Source organism: Syngnathus scovelli, chromosome 19 (assembly GCF_024217435.2).
Source record: "Syngnathus scovelli strain Florida chromosome 19, RoL_Ssco_1.2, whole genome shotgun sequence".
NCBI lineage: Eukaryota > Metazoa > Chordata > Actinopteri > Syngnathiformes > Syngnathidae > Syngnathus > Syngnathus scovelli.
This window is the reverse complement of record NC_090865.1, coordinates 4,511,719-4,534,753: the sequence shown is the minus strand read 5'-3', so window position 1 is coordinate 4,534,753 and position 23,035 is coordinate 4,511,719. Positions and strand designations below refer to the sequence as shown.

Below are 23,035 nucleotides of genomic sequence, written 5' to 3'. Positions count from 1 at the left end.
AATATATAAAAAAGGATAAATAATGTGCTTGTAATAATCAAAAACATTTTTAACATGTCACAGTAAAAAAAATGGAGACAGGAAATTGTTTTCCATTGGTGCCCTTTGAAGAATTACCATATTTTCCGGACTATAAAGCGCACCTGACTATAAGGCGCACCATCATGTCAGATTTTTAATCCAAATCAAATCCTTCTCCATTTTATCTTTTTTATTTCAACTTCAGACTTTAGCATCACAAAATAATGATCCATAGTCTTTTTGATTCATGATTCATAGTCTTCAGCGGGCCACTTATGATTGATTTCATGACACAATGATTCGGGCCAGTTTACATTTAGGAATTTGGTCCATATATAAGGTCTATAGGCGCACTGTCGGCGTTTGAGAAAATTTTAGGTTTTTAGGTGCCCCTTATAGTCCGGAAAATACAGTACTGCTAATGGCGGGAAATGGCAATTAAGCAAATTAAAAATTTTAGAGTAAAAGTACAGGTTGTTGTGTTTGACCGTAACATAAACAAAAAAGCACAGATACATCAATCTCTTTAGTCCTGTAAACATTCGTTTTCCAAACAACCAAAACACCTGAAGAGTTTGACTTTCATATACTGTGGCTTTTTAACGCTTCCAATCTTCTTCTGCTTTAAAGCCTTCCCAAGCTTAGAAGCTTTGCTTCAGCCTCCGTGCAATTTCATCACATAAGAGGAGCGATTTCATCTTCTAGGATTCACAGGTCTAAAGGGATAACAAGATAGGAGGAGGAGGAGGAGGAGGAAGAGGTACAGAGTGCAGCCGACCACCAGGTAGTGACGGAGCAAAAACCAAAAGCAAATGAGGTGACAGTGTTGAGAAGTCAAGGTGAGCATGAAGCTTCAAGGATGACTTCAAACAGGATTGGAGAGACCTCCAACTCTGGGGAAGTCATTAGCTTGGCGTGCTACAGAAATAGACCAAACCTTACAAGTGCAACATAAGGTGGTTTGCTTACTTTTCACACCTGATCGACAATGAATTACCCTGAATGTGGAGCACGGTATATACGAAAGAAAACAAAAAAACGACTTGGAGCTAGACGTCACAGCGAGGTAAATTGTAGTCGAGGTCCATTGATTGGCAGCGAGACAAAAGACGAGAAGTGCGAAGCGGCGGGAGGTGGGGGGAAGAAAAAAATCTCCAACATGGTAGAAAATGGAATGTTGCAATACTGCCAAACGTCACAACTCATTTTTGCAGGGTCCTTATTGAGCTGCTCATCATGCAAAAGGTTTTTATTTGTTTCTTTCATTGCTATAGCCAAAACAAAGAAATAAAAAATTCGAGACTATAGAAGCAGTCGTATAAGAAAACAGTTTTGTTTTGATCATGAATGTTTTACCTCTGCCTTTACATCTCTGCTATTAATCTTTAATATTATGTACTCTCCTCTTGCTTTTTACTTTTTACACTACCGGGTTGAAAGTGGTGCTTACCTGTTCTATGTGTGTTGCTTTATTTAACATTTAAGCTTAAAGGACGTAAAAAAAAGGACCAAAAGCTATTGTGCATGTTCAGAAATTGCTTTTAAAGACAAGCGGCAGAAGGCCAGAGAGTGTTTTGCGCAACTTGCTATATGCTGATAAATGGAAACTGAATGTAACTTTATGACTTTGACACAAGCCACTGGTTAGCCGTGCTGCAGATCATCCGCAGCACTCAGCTAAAAAATTAATGGCGCTTGTTCCATTCGCGACGCTAATGCGTTCTCTGAAAATGAAGATATAGCGAGTGAATCTTCATCAGTGATTCGGGTTTTTCTTTCTTTATTGTTGCCGTCGCAATAGCTGTGCAAATGAATCCATCTGCTTTTTAATCCCAACAAGCGTATTTTCCAAACGCTTCACCGCAAATATGATAATTGATACCAATAATCAAATCCAACTTCATACACTACATTTCCTTTTACGTTCTCTCGACTTAACTCAACATAGTTACTTCCCCCGACACATATCGAGCTTTGAAATCGTCTCATTTGCTCAGTCAACAGCGCTGATGGCTGTGTGAGATTAAGAGACCCTTCCATTTTTTCCACACTCTTGCTATTTTGAGTGACACCCTAATCCTTTCAATCTTATCAACGATATGTGAGAAACTCAATCGTGTGTGGAGGAGATTAGCGGCCAGTTTTGGCCTTCGATATTAACGTTACTATTGTTTTCTTTGAAACTTAGTCGACCGATAGCAAAGTCTTTATCAATCCTTAACGGAGGACTTATGTTCTTGCAATAGCTCCTCGGCGTCAGATGGCATTGTTTGCCCGTTCTGCTTTCTAAACTCGCATTGTCTCATCCTTCACTCCTCTGAACGCCAATAAAAATGAGAATCCAATCTAGTGATGCATTTTGAAGCACGGGGACTGACAAATGAAGCCTGGTACAGACAGACGAAAGACAAACAAAAGAGCGTAAAGAGGCAAGAGAGCAGCGGAAAGTCGGCAAAGAAAGAAAAGTGGAAGCCGGGGGAGAGATTTATTGCCCAAGCAACGGATGAGCTGAAATGAGACAAAACACAGCGAGCTGAGAAGTGGATTATGGCTGTTCTGATTTCATTTCTATGGCAGATATAATGACGGTTAGTTTTCTATTCATATTTTTTGGATCAGTGGCGGCGCAGTAGTCAAATCAGGTTTCAGGGTCTGGCCAGTGGGCATTGACGAGGGCCATTAAAGTGTCATTACCATTTTGTGCCATTACTGAGCTGTTGCGCCAGAGGAATTACCTTGCTAATGAGATCAACCTGAACCCGACGAATGCTGGCGGTGAGGCTGACGAATTCTACGTAGGCGCAGCAAGCCACACAAATACACATGAGGTGGTCTGGACTTTAAGATTTTGTTATTAATCTGATTGTAGTTTTAGATAAATCCAGAAATAGCCCATCTTATACATATACATTAGGGTTGTGCATCTCTTCATAAGAGACGATTCAAGGACGGTGAGAGTGGAACAATTCAATTCGGTCTGATTCGGCGGGATTACGATTCGATTTGATACGGTGCGGCTCAGCTCGAGAGGCTATGATGCAATAAATTTTTGTTGACATTTTATATACATTTACATGAAGTTGCCATTACTGTAAATGTGCAATTTCCTTCTGTGATATCTCTCCAATAAAATATGATTTGATGTGTGATATATTTCCAAGTGAAACGATTTAATTAGATGCTCTATCATTTTAACAAAAAAAAATTCTGATTGGTTTATGTTACAAAAACAATAAAATAATAGTTTGTCTGTATTTATTTTATCTTTATAATTTTACAGACACTCTTAAATACCACACTACCAAAAGATGATCCAAATATGATTTGACTAACACATCTTCGTGTCTGTTCACACTTAGTGCTTCTAATTAATGACCCGCCTCGTATTAACAGTGTAGAGAATGCTGAAAAGGTTTTTTTTTCTTGCACCGAGAGGTAAAGTAAAGGCCAATGCCAGTTAGCGTCAGGGAGGACACTTGGCTGAGGTACAAAGTGGCAAAAAAAAAAAGCCATTGGAGTGGAGGAAAAAAAAACGACTTCAATCTTCATTTTTTTGACCTCATTCATCAACCTACGAGTGGTATTTGAAATCAATAGGCTTCATACTGTGAGCCATAATATCTTAAGGAGAAAATAATTGGTGGCACTCTACTAATTAGACTTCGCCCTACAGTGCAATCATATTTAATACATAACCCGAATTTAACATAACCCATCTCTACTGATCAGCATATCAAAAACGAACGGATGACAACCTAAAATTGCATGTCTCTTACTCCAAACATTCCATTTTTGAATAAATAATCCCCACTCCGACTCGGATCGTGCCTCTTTCACGCAAACAATTCCAATTTCCTCTGTCTCACTTTCAATTCCCCGTGACACTTATTGAGAGATTTACATAAAAAAAAAGCCAAGTGGGGTTCTGCTCTCTATTGGAATGTGGGGAGAGGTTGGGGTGTGCGTAAGTGTCAGCGCAGACAGATCACCAGCCTGTCAGCGGGAAGCCATTCAGCCTGAGAGGTGTCAAGCATGATAATCCCTATGGGAGAGCCGAGTCTGCAATAGCGGCCGCAGATGAGCTTATGTGAAAATATGCCATCACTGTATGCATTTCAGAAATGTAGGCCGAACGATATCGAGTCTTTGTCAAATATGCATGCGTACTGACTCTAACGTCATCCTGTTGCTCCCCATTCCTCCTTTCCAGTTTCTTCTCAACCCATATTGCAATGTTGTTGAAAAACACACTGCAGGAGTTATCAGGCCGCATAATGACTTCATTCTGTTTTCTCTATGAGTCATTGTTTTTGTTGATAGTCTGGCCCCTGGTATCGAATGAATTAATTCAAATGTTTACAAGCACTCTCGCAAACTTCTTTAGCCTCATGTTGTTTTTTCCGTATTTATTTTAAATGCACAAACATTGTAAGCATTGGATAGAAATGTGATAAAATAATATTCACTGTTATTATAATGGCGAGCGGATGAGAGCGAGCTTGCGCCTGATCCGAGCCAACTGGCCCCTGCGGCGCCCTTCTAATGTCAGAGTCAAGCTGGCAGCGGTGATATGACTATCACAGAGCGGCAGAAGGAGGAACAATTGACTTGTCAAGTAAGAGTCACTTGACAACTTCTCATAGATCAATTATGGGGAGTTTGCTACCTGGGTCAAAATGGAGGAACTTGGATTTTGCATTTCATGTATGAGCTAGCATTGAAGGTTGAGCTTTACGGTAACGTTTTATATATCCAGCATTTTCCACCGATATAATTAAATAATGGCACTAGCCACAAATTAGAAAAGAGGTCTTTGCAGAGAGGATATTCTGTTGGTTGTAAAAAAGCAAATGGTCTGTACAAGAGGGGCCTGGAGGCAAAAACATAAATGAGCAGCGTAAACCTGTTTGCAAAAGTGCTAGACAACGACAATGAGGAAACGGAGGTCACAGAGGAAGGACAGAGGGTTATGGAAACAAGAAGAAAGGCTTGTTGATAGTCCTAATGTGACGTTGGAAAAAAAAAATCCTGAAGGGATTTATCATCTTTTTTTTTTTGAATGATGGCACCTTTATTTTTCTGCACAAATAACGACCTTCTGTTTTTGGTTGTAGAACGGGAGAAAGGGCTAAAGAGAAAAGGTATTAATCCATTTAACGCTTGACATTTCAGACTCACCCATCCTGGTCCCATTTTTACACCCCCCAAAACACTTTTTTGCAAGAGCCCAGAAAACACTTAGAGTTATTGAAAAAAGTTACGGGCTACAACCCATTTGGAATATTGCATCTAACATCTTTTATTTGCTCCTTTATATTAATTCAAGAGAAGGTAGTTATCGACGCCAATATCTGATTTACCCCTGCTGGGCCTTATGAGCTCAGTGGAAGAGCAAATCTGTTGCTTTAAAGGACTTGTTTATGCGCATTTTCCAATGACAAATTTTAATTAAAACGATCAATTTGGGACACCACGTGGAGTTTGCAGCTGCCAATGGCATCCAGCAGTGAAGAAGAGGGAAAGGGCTTATTTTGTGTGGTAGGACAAAACATTATTTCGCTCACTTGTGTGAAACTGTGATTGCCCTCAGTTTACCAAATAGGGAAAAAAAATCAGAATATGAAACAGTACACATTCAGCATTTACTGTAGATGAAATGGAATTAATTAAAAATAACAACCTTGAGGTCAACAACCAGTAAACATAAATATATTTTGAAAAGTTATTCCAAAGTATCCGCAACACTTCACGAGTCTTCAGCATCAATAGTTTAACGATTTTTCTCGGCGGGAGTTTAAAGAGATCTTATCATCCCACTTATAAGGTAGCAAAGAGAAAGCAGAGGGCGATCATAAATGTTTTTAATGTCCTTCAAAAACCTTATTTAGTAAAGAATCTTCCCGGTACTAAAGCCAACAATCTCCGGTCCCCAGGTAATTACATTCTGCATCTCCTGACTATATATTATCGTTTAATGGGAGGCACTCTTCACTCCTCTTGTTTCCCTGAACGGTAATTAATGGGATGGATGACGCCAAGATAAGGAGGATGAAGAAAAGGTAAAAGGAAAGCAGAATGGAAAACTTCTCTTATCTGATGACCGTCCGAGTGACCTTTGAGTTTCCCTTTCAATCTCCCCACCTCCCGCCCTTGTTGCTCTTTTTTCCAGTGTTCTCTTTGACAAGCTGCCAGATCTAATGTCCTCTGTGAAATGTGCCGTGTCAACTCCCATAAACTCTTATATCCATCAAAGTTACCCTCTTTATCCCCCCAAAACACCCTCCATTACAGAGAGTGATTAAAAATGATCGCTAATTATTGGGACGGTCGAAACTACGGTGAGTTTTGACGAAAGGAATAATGGAATTATTCTTTGCATATTATTACACCGAATGGTAAAAACAGATGTTGACCCACAAATCTGACGTAAGGGTATTAGCAAGTATTATTGATTGAATAAAATCAAACTCCGGCTGAAAAGGTATGATGCAGAAAAACAATAATTGAGGGAAGCAAAAACTACCGTATTTTCCGCACTATAAGGCGCACCGGATTATAAGGCGCACCTTCAATGAATGGCCCATTTTAAAACTTTGTCCATATATAAAGTTCACTGGATTATAAGGTGCACCTTCAATGAATGGCCCATTTAAAAACTTTGTCCATATATAAGATATATACATTTGGCCCACAGGCTGGACTTTGGACACGCCTGCTGTAGTGGCTATATATTGGTCCATATATAAGGCGCACCTGATTATAAGGCGCACTGACGGAGGTTTTTAGGTGCCCCTTATAGTGCGGAAAGTATGGTAATTAGTACATAAGAGTAGAGGTCTTGTTGTGAGCTCTAAACCGATTTTGGCCAAATACGGCCAACGTAACGTGAAGCTAAAAGTATCGGAGGCATTGCAGAGATGAGAGTGCATGAAAAGATGAGAACAAGTCATCATCTATTCTGGTAAAGTGCACCATTGGACATCAGACAGAAAGTATGATGAGGTACAAACGCTTCCCCGCGCATATCAAACAGATGATTTTGTGATGCCACCGTGGTGTTATCAACTGTAGTGAGATGGTAATGCCGGCGGATGAAGAAGTAGGTTGGTGAATTTCTTGGACAATGCATACTAAATGAGATCGACAACACTGTCCTTTATTTTTTTTAGCTTAGCATTTCCTACGCTTGCATCAGTCCATCTTGGTGCCAATACATTTTTAAATATCTTGTATTCACAATAGTTTGAGAGGAGCTCTGTATGGAAAGTAATTTATTTATTTTAATGAGGAAAGATAAAGTGATCAGTGAATAGGGGAAAAACAAATGTTGACCTTGGATTAAAAGTGTATGGGGGGGGGGGGTGACAGATTGGCTTTGCTATCCCCTGAGATGTGCCACCAACAGGGTTTGAAATGCCATTTTCTGGCTCCGACATCTCACGTTATGACATTTTCGACTCCAACTTGACTCAATAAAATGGTAGCAGAATAATGTTTCTGTCTGAAGGTGCGTGCACACATACTGATTTGCAATATCAACCAATTGTTGAATTGAGACCCGCCAAATTATGCCTGCAATTTTATGGTCAAGAAAAAAAAAAGTTAATTACGGTAAAAGTATCTAAAGTTTTTGGGTTGAAACATTCAACTGAGTTCCCTGAAAAGAGGCCTTCCATGTCCTCAGCCTGTGTACTACTTCTTCCTGGAACATCACGACTAAAAATCATAAGAGACTGGCATAGATTTAGGAATGAGAGCAAATGGCTGCAACAAATAAGCGGGGACAGAGTGTAATGTTGCACGCCTATCAAGTAGCAAAGTAGAGGTACAGAAAATGCGTCAGAGACACAGGATAAATCTGAAATGATATTCAGATTATACAGCAGTGATGTAATTAATTGTTTGACTAATAGATGGGGCGATGCATTGTTTATATTGCGCTAATCAATGTCTGAACACAGCAAGGCCACGACAACATGTTAATCAACAGAGGGTAAAATTATAGCAACTTATTTCTTGGCTAAAAAGACAAAAGAAAGGTTACCATGGAAACAGAAGTAAATTGGAAACATTTGGTAAAGGCTCAGTTTAGTGTGGGGGGGGGGGGGGGGGTTACTTGTAAATATTGCAATAGACTACACAGACTGGTGGAAAGTGAATGTGGTCCAGGTTGAATATGTTCAGCCATCCAAATATTCTACATCTGCTTATTTTCAGCTGCTGGATTCGTGACACAAGGTTACGTTCCCAAAATGATGTTTAGTGCTGAGTCACTGACTCCATTTTCTTAATGCTCCCTTCCTCTGTTCTGCTTTTCCGATGGAAAAAGCGCACAGAATTTTTAAGAATTTTTCCGATGCTCACTTGTGAGTTTCAATGAGTTCATTCTCGACACAGCCACAATGCTTGTTATAAGAGGGTGTGCACACTTGTGCAAAGACAAAAGCAACATGGGCTTTTCTTTTTGTTTGTTTTTTCTTATTCAGATTGAATCTGAATTTGAATGAACTAATTGACGAATAACATGACAACATCACAAGTGACTTCAGTATGTGATCCCCATTATTTTTCAATGAGATGTCATGTTTATAATTGAAAATATTATCTCACGGATCACAGCTGCTTTTGCTATCATCGTAATTACCCCTGCTGTGTCATTTAGATGTTAAATTGGGTGATTGTTAGCCAACATAAAACAATTCATCACATTAATAGCATCCTATGGGATTGAACGTTATTGAAGATTTTTGATGCACATTCCGTTTCAGCTTGAGCAACAGCGCCGATGCGCAATAATACCGAACGAGACGTTTATGTCAGGGTTCAAAACCGTTTTTTTATTTTTGCAATTCTCTTTTCAACTATTTTCCCAAAAGTTGTCATGAATATGAATGTTGTCTAGTGAAGGCCACTTGCCAATTTTAGATAGCGGATATTTTCCAAGTGGTACATACGTGCTAAACAAAAATAGATTGGCAGCCTTTGCCAAGGTTTGTACTCTTTTGTGATTCATTTATATATTTTTGAGTGGAGTGACCTTCCGTAATTCCTTCTTCATTTGCTATGTTGGGATGTCACAGAATCCAGTGAAAATAATCCAAATAAAATTAGCAGGTTATTATTACCATCATCATTAATATTGATTTTAAGAAGGTGTTGAATGTTTGATAAATGTGTTTATCTGAGCATGTTTGCTAGAAGGAAAGCAAACAACAGGAAAGAAAAAAAAAAACAAATTAGAAGAGTGAGCACAATTCCCAACACACACATGCAATCACGCACACACAAAGACAATCCAGGCTAGATAATGAAGAACTGAGGCCTATCGCTTGGGTGATTAATTATCCATGTCACCAGATTGGAAGATGCACAAAAAAAACTAGTCTATTTTTCTTTTCCATCGCTAAATGCACCTTGAGTGAGGATTCGATTGGAGTAATGACAGCCATTTGTTGATGGATGATTGCAGGCGAGCATTTTTGAAAAATAGAGCTTGGGGTTGTACAGTAAATTCCTTCTGCATGTTGGTGAACAGTGTGGCACTAAATGAGCAAAGCAAAAAAAGTATAAACTAAATATATATTGTGATGATGAAAAATTGTCATCTGTTGTCATTCTCATTTCAAATTGTCGTTTTCCCAGGTCCCCTGTTAAGTATCTGCGCTCGCCCGAATACAAAAGTGAAGATGTGGTATGTATAAAAAAAAAAAAAGAGGAAATTGAATTCGGCGAGATGCCGGCAAGAGTGACCTCTTCATCTATCGATTCCTCTCCTGTCTGAATGGATCAGCGTCGGGGTGTGAGGAGAACATTAATTTGGAAAAGTGTGAAGGCAGCTACTTTTGGAAAAACTTTGGACAGAAGCACATTCGTTCACGTCTTGTATAAATTTTTGCAACCAATTACCCAAGTTAGTTCCAGATTTTTAAACAGGAAAAAAATAATCACCAGCATAAAATGATACGTGATAAAATGCAAATATTTCCAATTTTGAATTTTAACACATTTAGACATTCAATATAACAGTACTCACAGTCATATGTTCTTTATCCTCTGCCAAAAGCTGAGATGTCAATACTGTGGAGTATTTTTTCTTTCCTTGGATCTCAAGGCACCACTGTAACAAAAAGCAAATTTGGCCTTTAAATCAAAAGTCAGAGTGTCAGTTTCGCTTCAAGGCAATCAAATAAAAACATAGAGGTGTCACGGTAAAAATCAAACAGCGGGTTCGCTTTTTTGTCTGCAATAGTCAATACAAGAACAACTTGTCTCTGTTGTCACTTATTGTAGCTGACAAGTTGCTATGAAATGACATTTTGCTCCATTGGCGTCAAGGCCTTGGCTTGCTTTCTGACATCTCAACATAAAGACACGAGTAAAGAAAACAGCCTTTTGTAGCTATTGCGTCAGAATTTGATTAGCATTCCGAGTGCCGCTAACCCACAGGAGTCCTCGAAAATACGATTTTCAATTTGTGGCATTAAAGTGGTAGTACCTTCATCCTCGCATCAATTCCAGACAGGATGTGTGGAATGTTAATAAGATTATGATTTAAACCCCTTTGGCGATGCACCGCATGGTTCAAACGTTGGATAGGTGGCACGCTGAAATGTTAAATTGTACCGCCAAGTGTACTTTTGGTTGGGATTTTTAGCATTGTTATTGATTGAAGTACATTAAAAAGATGGATGTAGTATATAGTACTTTATTATTTATTTTTTATCATTTTTACTTATTTTTAAAATTTGTTTTTGTTTATTTTTATGTATTTTTATTTATTTTATTATTATCCTTTATTACATTTGTGAATTTGTTGGTATGGTCCCATAAAGTCAGCAGAAGGAGACAAAAATTAAACTAGGAGAGATAAAAATAAAAAGATCGTTCTGTGAAGTGCAGATCAGGTTTTGGTTATATAAATAAAGCAGCAAGTGGTTGGATTGGGAATCTTCAAGTATGTCAGGAATAAAGAGAATGAACAAATCTGTGATGCAAATGTAAGAAAAAAAACATTTTTGTCTATTTATAGAATTTGCAGTATGTGATGGGTTCACAAGAGTCCCCGTTTGTCTTTAGCTTTAATAACTCTTCATCTAATAAAAAAAAAAAATGCAATGTTTTATTGAGGTCAGACTTGAGCTGTGACAATGGCAGCTGTCATCACTCAATTGTGTGTGATAATCAGTTACGGAACTGTGTGCAAAAGCTGCTGCAACGCACTGCTTCACTTACCGTATTTTCCGCACTATAAGGCGCACTTAAAAACCTCCAATTTTCTCAAAAGCCGACAGTGCGCCTTATAATCAGGTGCGCCTTATATATGGATTCTAATTTACAATTTGATATGAAGAGCAAAGAAAACAATCAAAAAGATCACAATGCTGACAAAGAGCACTCAGCAAACTTGCTGATATCCCATCCGTACTTTCATGTCATGGTCAAAAATGGAATTGCAGAGTGGCGGCATTGTTATTGACAATATATCGCTCAGCCCTCAAGCATTTTCCCTGCGAGGGAATTCAGTTTGCATATATTATGTCAATGAAATACAGCATCACAGCAGGTGATATTACCTTGCCTGGCCATGTGTCTCTCCCTTAAGGCCTCCTAAATGCACTGAGTAGTCGTCAGGGGACCCATTTATAGCTGTCCGTTCCATTCGCGTGAATTACATCCCACATAATTTCCATCTTTGTTCATGCACGGCGCTGCCAAGAGCCCGTGTGGTTGACACTGGGATAAATCAGAGCAGTCCGCCATTTGAATTAAGGTTCCCCGAGTTACAAGCTATCATTGGAGTGAGTCATGTCGTCAAGTATGGAAGGCAATGGGCATTTGCGAGAAACCGTGCCAAGAAGGGATAGCGAGGAAGTCGCACAAAGGATGTTTATTATACTAGCCGATTTATGACTTAGCATGTTTGCATCAATCAAGAAGAAAACCGATGCCCTTCAACTAGGAGGCGGGGGGGGGGGGGGGGGGGTATGGCCTCACAGCTTGCCAAGCTAAAAAGCCGTGGAGCAAATGTTGACACTCTATTCGCATTCCAATCAGTGTTTCACTCGTGTAGCGTAGCTATGACGAAGGGACGAGACACATTTTTCCAAAAGCTTAATTATTGAACAGCATCTGTCTCCAAAATCTCCTTACGTTCCATTCTCCTGGCTTTATCTGTCATCCTGTTGATTTCACCAGACACAAAAGCAAGCAAAACAAACAAAGCTCTCCACTCCAGGCTGAAAACAACATATCACAAAGTGACAACAGAGCTACCCAATTTACTTTGACACAAGGTAGACTACCATGAAACCGTTGTATTAAACCTTCAACAGCTGAAATCTCCTAAGGCAAAACTACCACGAAAAAATCTCTACTGTACTTTTTTTAAACAATCCAGCTGCTTGATGAGAAATCATTTTTGAATCATCTGGACTGAACAGATTGAAATGACAATGTAGACTTTTGGTGGAGATTTTTGCAATTACCGTATTTTCCGCACCATAAGGCGCACCGGATTATAAGGCGCATAGAATAAATAACTCAACGTTGCTCAAACGTTAATTCTATCACAATATAGTAAAACTCAAAATAGTGAAAACAATAACAATATATCAATAACTCAACGTTGCTCAAACCTTAATATCACACAACACACAAAATAAACACATAAAGCTTACTTTTATTAATTAGTCCTCATCCACGAATCCATATTGGTCCATATATAAGGCGCACTGGATTATAAGGCGCACTGTCGGCTTTTGAGAAAATTGGAGGTTTTTAGGTGTGCCTTATAGTGCGGAAAATACGGTACTTTAAACAAGGTATGAATCCTGAATAAAAAACCCAAGGCCATATATATTGTATTATATTGTTACTCTGGAAAAACTAAATATATATACTGTGTGTATATTTTTTTGTCCTCCAGGCTTGTCTGTGTCTTCATCACTCTGCCTTGTACACTGCTGATGGCCTCGGAGGCAACACACACTTCTGTGTGAATGCATCACTACCACTTGTCAGGGCAGTTGGGAAAGATTTTGAAGCCAATACGACGCGACATATGGCTGGAGGACATGTGAAACCTCAGGCCTAAACTCGAGCCTCACTGGCACGAGAAACCGAGTCTGGACAATTGGACACAACCGCAGGAGATGGTTTGAGTCTAATCTGCAATATATTCACCTGTTTTGGCTCTTATATGAATTTAAGTCAATCGGAATGTCTCAACGGCATCCATACAAGGCCCACTAACAATTCTTGAAAAATTAATTCTATGTGTGCCTTATGGTCTGAAAAATACAGTAGGTCCATGAAGACAATGAGGGAATTTGGTGTGGCTGAACATCTCTGGTCCTGACCTCAACCTGACCCGCTAGAACACCTCTGGGATGAATTACAGTGGAGACTGAAAGCACATCGGTGTGACCTCACAAAGGGTCAAAAATTCCATTAAACAGACACCTAACCCTTGTGGGGAAAGTCTTCCCAGAAAAGTGAAGCTAAAGGGTGGACCACCGTCCTATTAGACTCGATGAATTATGAGGTAGTCGAGTTGAATGTTTCTGTTGGGAGTTGTAGCTTATCTAAGTTTGTTTATAATGATTGCTATTAATATCAAGTTGATCCATTTTTACTGTATTTGTCTCATTCATTTTGGTCCATTTGATTTCAAATGAACCGTGAGTGTCATTCCGAATAACACACTAATTCAATGTAAACTAAATTGTGACAGATTTGTTTCAAATGAGGCATGAATAGAATATAATAAATAAAACCAACGCAATAGTTTAATCCAAAACTGAAATTTATAAACAGCCAGAGTCTACATTAAATTTCAGCTCCAAAGTAAATTTGATTTTATACTAGCATTTTTACGATCGCTTATATTTTTTTATGGTGATGACAACGATGAAGCTTGCCGAGATGAATTGGATTCATTACGAAAATATAAATATGTGGCACTTTTCCCGTATATTTATATTATTCCAGGATACGACACTGAGCATATATTTACGATGACATTTGGCAAAAATTGTCTCTTTAATCACAGAAAAAAAACAATTGGCTTTATTTGTGATCTCATTTTAGTTCCTCGCTAGCTATGATTGAATCTAACAATCATAACTAACATAAGAGTCGTTCAGTAATTTACAATTCTGGCCATGTGTTGCCTGGTGAATCACAAGCAACACAGTGTTGAATTTTACAAAAAGCCAGAAGCACAGACAATTGTTCTCATTAATTTTAAATGACAACGACTAAATCCAAGATGGTCTCCTGCAAAACTGCACGTTGCATAAAAGGATCTCATCGATAGCCCGCCGTGCAATGTTTTCCAATTAGCTAATCGACTTTGGGTGGTAAGCAACAAGGAAGGCCGTTCATTTTCAATTAATTGTTCACGCATAAAAATCGAGTACCGCTTGGCTCTAACCAGCCGAGGCACAACTTGACTGCTGAGCAAGAAAGAACAGAATTATTTAAATAATCCATCGCAAAATAAAAACCATTGAATGAATCTGTAATAAATACCAAATGCAAAATCTGCTTGAAGCATCCAACTAATATCGCAACCAGTGAGTGAATACTTGAAGATTTGCAAGCATACTTGCACTGGCAAAACTTTCACCTACTAACTAATTCATATATGTTCTCTATTAATGCTCGGATAACTTCCGTGGGCGTCTGAGGAAGAGTGAGCGAGAATTTTGCTTCGTCCCAGTGCAGATGGTATAGCTGGTCTAAAAAAAAAAAAAAGTGTTGTTAGTGTTGCAGGGGAGCAATGGCCGCAGCAAGTGGACAATCACCGCACTGAGAGATAATTTCACACTCGCTGCTCTGATAAGTGTCTGGACTGCTGCTGGAAGCAAAACTGGCAGAGTGGCCCTGCAAAGAAATCTTCGCACTTCAAGCCCCAATAGAATTAAGAAAACTGTGCAAGCAGTAAAGCCAGTTGGTGTCATTAATAAAAGTTTTTTTTTTTTTTTTTTTATCAGTCATCCCCATCAAAAATCACCTCTCATTTGTGTTATAATTGAATTTCCAAGAACCACGCTACACCTTGAGATTTTAATTATTTTTCTTTCAACAGCAAACAAATTATACAAGGACAGAATGTTTTTGTTAGACCACTAATACTATTTAGCATTGAAAAATGTATTTCAGGGCTGAAAATGTGAAAAGCACTTTCGACTTGACAAATCAGAGCAAATCAGGCTACATCCGCATTGAAAATTCGAGAACATAATGTACCGCAAAAATATAAACACACTCAAGTATGAGCTCACGCAACAGGAAGCAAACCAAATGTACAACTTGCAATTACTGCATACCGCATAATGTTTCCAGCCTTTAACCACCAACTGCCTCAATATCTAAGACAATATCTTTCCTGGTTTCTCCTCTTTGCTTTGCAATATCGCTCTTCGCATGAGGTAAACTGTGTCATTAAAAAGCAATCAATGAATATTTCCAGCATACGTGCAATCCAAACAGGCACAATGGAGCCAACTTTAAAGGTGTAAAGACTTCCTTTGACTGGCAGGAATAAAAATACACGAATTACCATATGAATAAAAAAAAAACTAACCAGTGACAGTTGTTAATCGCTAAAGTAAAACATGTTGACAGGTCGTTCCCTTAATCCATAAATGTGTTTTACAAGATAGGGTGAAGTTATTACTAAGCCTCAAAGTTATTACGCAATCACATATTTTGGATATCTTTTTAGGACAATGTTGCTATTAAGGTGAGTGAGTGGCACACGTTAGTTAACTTCCACGTAATGCACTGCAGATGTTAGCCATTAGCCTCGTAATGATGATAACCTTCACTCTCGCTTTCATTCCTGCTCACACATTAAGGGAGGTTCCGGTAGCATCAAGTGCTTTGGCTAAAATTAGTCTTAATAACCACCTCTGAGTAGGTGATGGATACGGTACATGCTACCTAGTAATCATCTGGCTTTTTTTTTTTTCAAATCTAATAGTAGCATGAGGTATCTACAGGTACATATGTGCTACTTGTGTATTGATTTAAAGCGAACATGTTTATTTTTGGATTTGCTATAGGAGCTGCTGTCTTTTTTTTGTGCTAACTATCAAGACTCTTCTTTGAGGCCTGCGTCTTGTGCATCAAAGTGACTGGAATGGAATTTTAATTGCTAAATGCAGATATATTTTCTATTAATAAGGCCTTGGATTGCGGGATTATAATATTTTTTGCAGAATTCAAACACTCAAGAACTCAACATGCTACTTTTGTAGGACTGAAGTTACAGCAGTGGGGAGAGGGTCGGATTTTCATTCCTCTTGTGCCACACGTTTAACATGTACATAATCCTTTTGAAGAAATATTTATGCATCATATCTCAATAACTAGAGTACAAAGGGTTTCTTTGATTCGCAAAATCAAGGCATGTTCCCAAGATGAGATGTTTTATTTTGTTCCCACTTTTCCATTTTTTTTCTCATCATCGTCATTATCATTATTATTATTATTATTATTATTATTTCTATTATTCCTATTTTATTATCATTATTTATTAGATAATTATATATGCTCCTACTGTAAAAAAAGAAAGCAAGTAATTTTATGGCGTGTTAATCAAATTTGCAAACATATATTTGGGTCTCGGCGGCTTTCAACTCTCGGGTACGCATAAACAAGTGTTGCAGTCGGAACCAGCGGAAAGGAAATAAGCCGTGTTGAGCTTTGAAAAGCACACGGTGGGGTCTACAGTCTAACTGCAAATGCACATTTGTCCCCTCTGGTGCCAAAACAAAACAATAAAAATGGAAAAATTCAACTGCTGGAATACATTTGCTTCATTTAAAATTGCATGTCTTTTAACCGCATCACTCTAGTGGTTGGCATTTCACCCATTCAACTGTAGTCAAACACGATAGTCTCATCATAAACCTTTCCTGGCACTTTTGTCAGGACACATTAAGATGCTAAAGATAATCATCCGCAAGCTCTACCAAAAAAAAAAAAAACTCCAGTATTAAGAAAACAGTCAACAGACCAAGCACGCTTCTGCCTGCAAACTTAGCACAAGAGCAAATCTAAGGGGAGTGCTCAAGAGACAATTGTGAACACTGATGAGTTACGCAATCAAAGCAGTCAAGGGAATGCTCATTATTGCATTTTTTGGAGCTTTGTTTGTTTGGCTCATTTTTGGGTCTGTTTCTCTCTGTGGAATACGGTTATCCTGTTCGAGAGCTCCTCGTGGCTTGCTGATATTGCAATTCCCTCTATTTGATGTCAGGTACCTCTCCACAGTGCCAAGACAGTCACGGCAGGATATCAAAGAGGGCTCAGATGTGTGTGTGGGTGGGGGGGGCCTTAGGTTGAGATGGTTGTGAAGATGCCCCCAAAGTTGAATTTGATCGGATATATCACAGGTGTCAAAGTTAAGGCCCGGGGGCCAGATACGGCCCGCCACATCATTTTATGTGGCCTGCGAAGATACTAAATTGTGCATCAAATTCGTCTGTCATTAATAAAATTGCAAATTGTCTTCACTTTTAATAATATCTGTTTTTTTAATATTCGACCAGTTTTTACTGATTTGAAAACGAGTTATTTGTCAGTTTGTTTAGTAGCTTTTACTGTATATAATATGAGGTGCTTTTTTTTTTAATTTGGGTTGACAATCATAATGGCGCTCCGAAAGAAGCTATGACTACAATGCAGTCCGCGAAAAAAAATTAGTTTGACACCCCTGGTATATATCCTTATTTACTTTTTACAGCTACAGCAACCCAAATAAATGTATGAGCACCTCATATTATATACAGTAAAAGCTACAAAACAAACTGACAAAAAACTTGTTTTCAAATCAGACGAGTAAAAACTGGTCAAATATTTAAAAAGAAAAAGGGAAGACAATTTGCAATTCTAATAATGACACAAATTTGATGCACAATTTGTATTTGCGGGCCACATAAAATGATGTGGCGGGCCGTATCTGGCCCCCCGGGCCTTGAGTTTAACACCAGTGAGCTACAGGATCAAATATTAATATGGTCAGTAAAAAAAAAAAAAAAAACAAGTTGGCATTTGTTACAGAAAAGCAAGCATTGTCCGTATCATATTAAGTTTCTCTCACTGATTAATTTGTCGTTTTTCACTCAAGTATGTTAAAATAAAATCCTGCCAGTCTTTATACACCCTGGTGTATGCATGTGTTACTGTGATCATACTGACCTAGAAAATCACAGTGAGATCGGGGAGTCTCCATGCAGGGAAGGGAGGGGGGGAGAGAATCTGAGCTTCACTGAGCCAGCCTGCAGTCTCACGCCGTCAAGAGCATTGTGCCGGGCAGACCGAAGTGGAGCCTGTGAAACCGTAGGGAGGATCGGCATCAATCAAAAGTTCACCAGACCTTCGGGGAATTTTATTTTGGAATAATTTGGAAACAGCTCGCGTCACACTTGTGTTCCGCATCAAGGACAGTTGCTTCTGAGCACCAAATGAGGCAAAATCCAAAATTGGCTTTCACTTTGATACAAAAAAAAATATGGTCCGTTCAAGCTGTTTCCAGAAGTCTTTGTGGATTTCGAGTGGAGTAGATCAAGTGAGACAAACCATCACTTATTTCTATCTTTCAGCATAATTTAAAATAAGTGTTTCTTTATCATCTGTTATCTGCCAAGCACTGGTGGCACCTGTGAACATCTCACAGGTGTGAAACTCAAGGCCCGGGGGCCAGCTACGGCCCGCCACATCATTTTATGTGGCCCGCGAAGACAAATTGTGCATCAAGTTCGTGTGTCATTACTAGAATTGCAAATTGTCTTCACTTTTAATATCTTTTTTTTTTATTTGACCAGTTTTTACTGATTTGAAAACGAGTTATTTGTCAGTTTGTAGCTTTTACTGGATATAATATGGAGGTGCTCATACATTTATTTAGGTTGACAGTCATAATGGCCCTCCGAAAGAAGCTATGACTACAATGCGGCCCGTGAAAAAAAAATGAGTTTGACACCCCGATCTAAGTGGTCCAATTGTTGAAACAGTGTCAGCGAGATGACACGTCGCATGAAGACATTTCATTTCAGATGAATGAATGAATAACTCCTTTATAGATTGCATGCGGTAGTCGTCACGCTGACACCGCCGCTCAGTTTGACATGCAGTATGGTGGAAAATGAGGAATCAAGGGATCACATCTGTGAAGTATCATGGCAACAGAGACAGACGGTGAGAAGGGCTGTCATTCCAAGGCACACGATAAATTAGTCACAAACATTAAGCAGCATCCATGAAACTATAGGTACAAATATATTACAGTGGAAAATTAGATTTTTTTTTCTTTTAAAAGTCAAGAGGATTTAAAAACAAATAATATGCATTATCCATAGACATGCCCCCACCCTTGTTTTATAATAAACCAGAGCTCAGGTGGGGTTTTGTGTTTGAAGGATCATTCAAACAGACATGGCAATCACAGCGAACGTCAACATCCAACCTGACGTCTCCCGGACTCATCCACTTGTAATAATGTCAAGTGCTTTTGCGTGTTTGGACCGTGTAGAGCATGACAGTAAATCTAGACGAGATGTGCATCTGAAGACACGGACATAGAGATATTTATTTTTTGGTCAAGAAGCTTTAAAAAAAATATTTGTGCATGTGTCATGTGATGTTTTCAACTCATCTCTGAGAGGAGATTACATTGAATAGCCAATGTCAAATATTAACCAGCCTTGCTATATCTTGGCTCGACTCGGATCAAACTGGCCACCCGACACAAGCTTTATCCATTTGATTAGCATCATCTCCTCTTCACAAACAGGCTTGGCATTCTGCTAATGTTTGCTATGAGGGGGTGAGTTGACATATTTACAATCCAACTCAGCTACGCCAAGCCAACAGAAATTGGAGACAACAAAAACCTCATATACACAAAAAACAGATTGGAAACTCAAAAGTTGAACATAATTATTTTTGGGTGGACTGGTTTGACTTTTTTATAGAATGTTCCAAACAAAAATTTAGCTACTTTGTTGTTAATTTGGCCCATGATGGTGGTTAGAAATAAAACAGCTATGCTAGCTATTCATCTTTAATGCAGTCAAAGTCCATAGTGATGCCACAAAACATTCACATGCAAACTTCCATTTATGAGTTTTGTTGTATTTAATTGTCTGGAGGATCTGTAACCTTTGCATACTTTCACTGGGGATGTGACATAAATGCCTGCTAAATATGCTGAAGGCATTAATTACTTACAGAAATCTCCACACTTGGGTTCACGTCGTGCTCAAGCGGCTCGAGATTCAGAGAAGATTGTGCCTGTCGAAGTAGAAGAGAAAAAAAAAAAGCTGAAGATTACATTGTCGCTGTGAGATTTTTTTTTTTTTAATTGTGTGACTCTAATTGTAAATGTCACAAAATACTGTCCTTTTGAAGATATAAAATAAAATGTGTGCTACCAAGAAAAATGATTCTTGGCTTTACCAATATGTAATGTTAAGCAAAAGTCTAAAATGCCAGAAAGAAAAATATTTAGCTTGGTCTCAGGGCTGACTTGGCAACAAGAATTTCTATCACCTAAGAAAATTCCTTTCAACAGCAGCTTCTCCAATGTGGCACATATACTTAATTCCCAGGCACTCCGGGAAGCATCACACTATCGCCAAGGTGTCCTCCATCCTCAGCCTGGGGCAATTTATAGCAAGACAACCTTAGCCGAATTGGAGCACTTACAGCTCAAGTGTCAGCCGTGGCTAACAGCTGCACACGCAGTTAGCCAAGGTAAGCAAATTATGTCCAAGACGCACCAGATGTGACACTAATGGAACTACAAAACATTAGTTGTGTAGGGCACGCGTGCAACACAAGCAAAAATAACGCGAGGAGGACCGCAGCGAAGAAAGAGCAAAAGAGCCACACGCCCCCGAGGTCGTAAAAAAGTATGTGGCAGAGTGATAAATGATCACAATGAAAGCAGAAATGGTTAAACGACAAGATAATGAAGATGAGTGACGTCGAAAGCGCTTGGAAAAAGTTAAAGAACGTGAAAGTCAAAGCACAAAAGTGTCAAATGTAATGAAAGTGACAATGGTGGAGGGGGGGTCTATCGAAAAGGGAGTGGGAGATGTAATGTCCGTCGTCTGGGCTGCAATGAGCCTGCAGCGGGGCCGCCCGGTATCCCTGACAGAGTCTTATCTCATCTTCACCCTAGAATAAAACCTATTTTCCAGCCCCAAGACAATAAAGCGCAAGGTTAAAGGATCCCCCCATTTACGACAGACTATTTGGAGAATGGCTTGGACTTAAAAATGCATAAGACCATCCTGGTAGGTGGGCACCTCTGCTTAGCTTGCTTTATTTTAGCTCGTAGAGCTGAGACGTGGTCAGGGACAGGGTTCAAGAGTGGGTGGAGTCAGAACAGGTAACAGATAAGCTAGACGAACCAAACAGAAGTGACGGGTTTGCACGGTTTAAGTAAGAGACTTAACGAGCCTAGAGTAGGTGTGGTGATGAACCGAGCAATCGGCGTTAATTACAGCATAACAGGATGGGAGGGGCAGGAGCAGAGAAACTGAACTGTCCGAGGTGCGGCTCACTGCCAGGCGTGGCAGAAACCAATGTGAGATAGAGCACAACGCTGTCCATGGTGCTGATGGCGCAATTTAGCTGCATTTGAATCCACTTTAGAATAATGGGTGGGTGGCATGGAGGGTCTCTCAACCCAAAGGCTGCGGGTTTGATACTGAGTACGTAATTTGATGGTAGAAACATGCAATAAAAGCGACAGCCCATTTTGAATATATTATACTATCCATGTCCGGGCTTCTCACTGTAGCTTTGAGCTCTTTCTTTCAACATGCAACATTCTGTCACGAATGATTTTCATCTCACATTTTGTTCCTAAAGTAGCCAGAAGCTGCTTTGAGATAAAAGGCTGGGGAAAAAAAAAAAAAAAAAAAACTCACACTATTCACTGGCCATTAGGTACCAACAAAACAACTAGGTGCTGCAAGACATTGTTGTTGTTTTTTAGCGAATATTACAAACGTCTACAACCACAACACCAACAACTGATAAAATGTCAGAATTTCTGGGAAAAAAAAAATCACAACTATTCTCCCAAGCACAGAAAACAGTACTATTTATTATTACCGCACTTGTTTCACATTCGCCCTAGCTCATATTTAAGTATCATCTACAGACGTGTTCAGCGACCTCAACCCGCCCGGCGCAGACGATCGATATGAACTTTGCTGATATACTTGATAAAGGGCCTCTAGTTTGTGCAATAAATCTGATGCTAGGCGAAGATAGGAGCTCTCTCGGTCATTAACTATAGAATTAGACAAACATCTCGCTGTTCCGGAAGAGTACAGTGAACTGAAACTAGCAAAATAATTAAAACTACCTTGTTAAGAGAAAAACCTAAACGGGATCTTGAATGTAAGAAGACAGTCCACCATGTTTAGGATCTAAAGTCGTTTTCTCAGTGATTTCGAGTTGCGTGAAAGCTTCAATCTCTCGTTATTCGCTCCAGCAATATTCTTTTACTGACACTTTAGTGCACATATGGTGACTTGCTGAGTCATTTTGAGGCAAACACAATCACAGCTGGGTTATAAAAGATGACTGCAAAATGGGGGACTAAAAAGATACAAGGAAGCAGGCAACTGAGTTTTATAGGTTGGGAATTTTTGCAAAGGCTTAGTGAAGAAAAAAACAGTTTGCAACCAACCAAAATAAACTAAAATTAAAGATGCAATTTTTCCCTTTTGTCAAATTACATCTGCGTTAAGATCGAGGAGCGCAGCGGGAGGCCGGGCATTTATAACTGCTGTCGAAAAGCTGACATTATTTGTCAAAATCCATTTATGTCACGTTAACAGCCCAAAAAAAAAAGTTTGTTGATAAGCCACATATTCAAATAGGTGAATATTTCAAGCTTCAAGCATTTATGAGCTTTTCTATGGACACACAAAGCAAAACCGTAGAGGCTGTAAATTTGTTTTCATGTGGCTTACATGAAAGA

At 39.1% G+C, this 23,035-nt stretch overlaps 1 long non-coding RNA gene across 1 annotated transcript in view; it reads right to left on the bottom strand.

The window, feature by feature from the left end:
* The window catches only part of LOC125987328 (uncharacterized), a 54,911-nt gene extending 34,573 nt beyond the window's left edge, over positions 1-20,338 (bottom strand). The window contains exons 1-3 of the long non-coding RNA XR_007487983.1: positions 20,263-20,338; positions 18,232-18,362; positions 10,055-10,138 (exon numbers count right to left, since the gene is read on the bottom strand). This is a non-coding gene — a long non-coding RNA (uncharacterized lncRNA). The remainder of the gene's footprint in view (positions 1-10,054; positions 10,139-18,231; positions 18,363-20,262) is intronic.
* Positions 20,339-23,035: the final 2,697 nt, after the last annotated feature.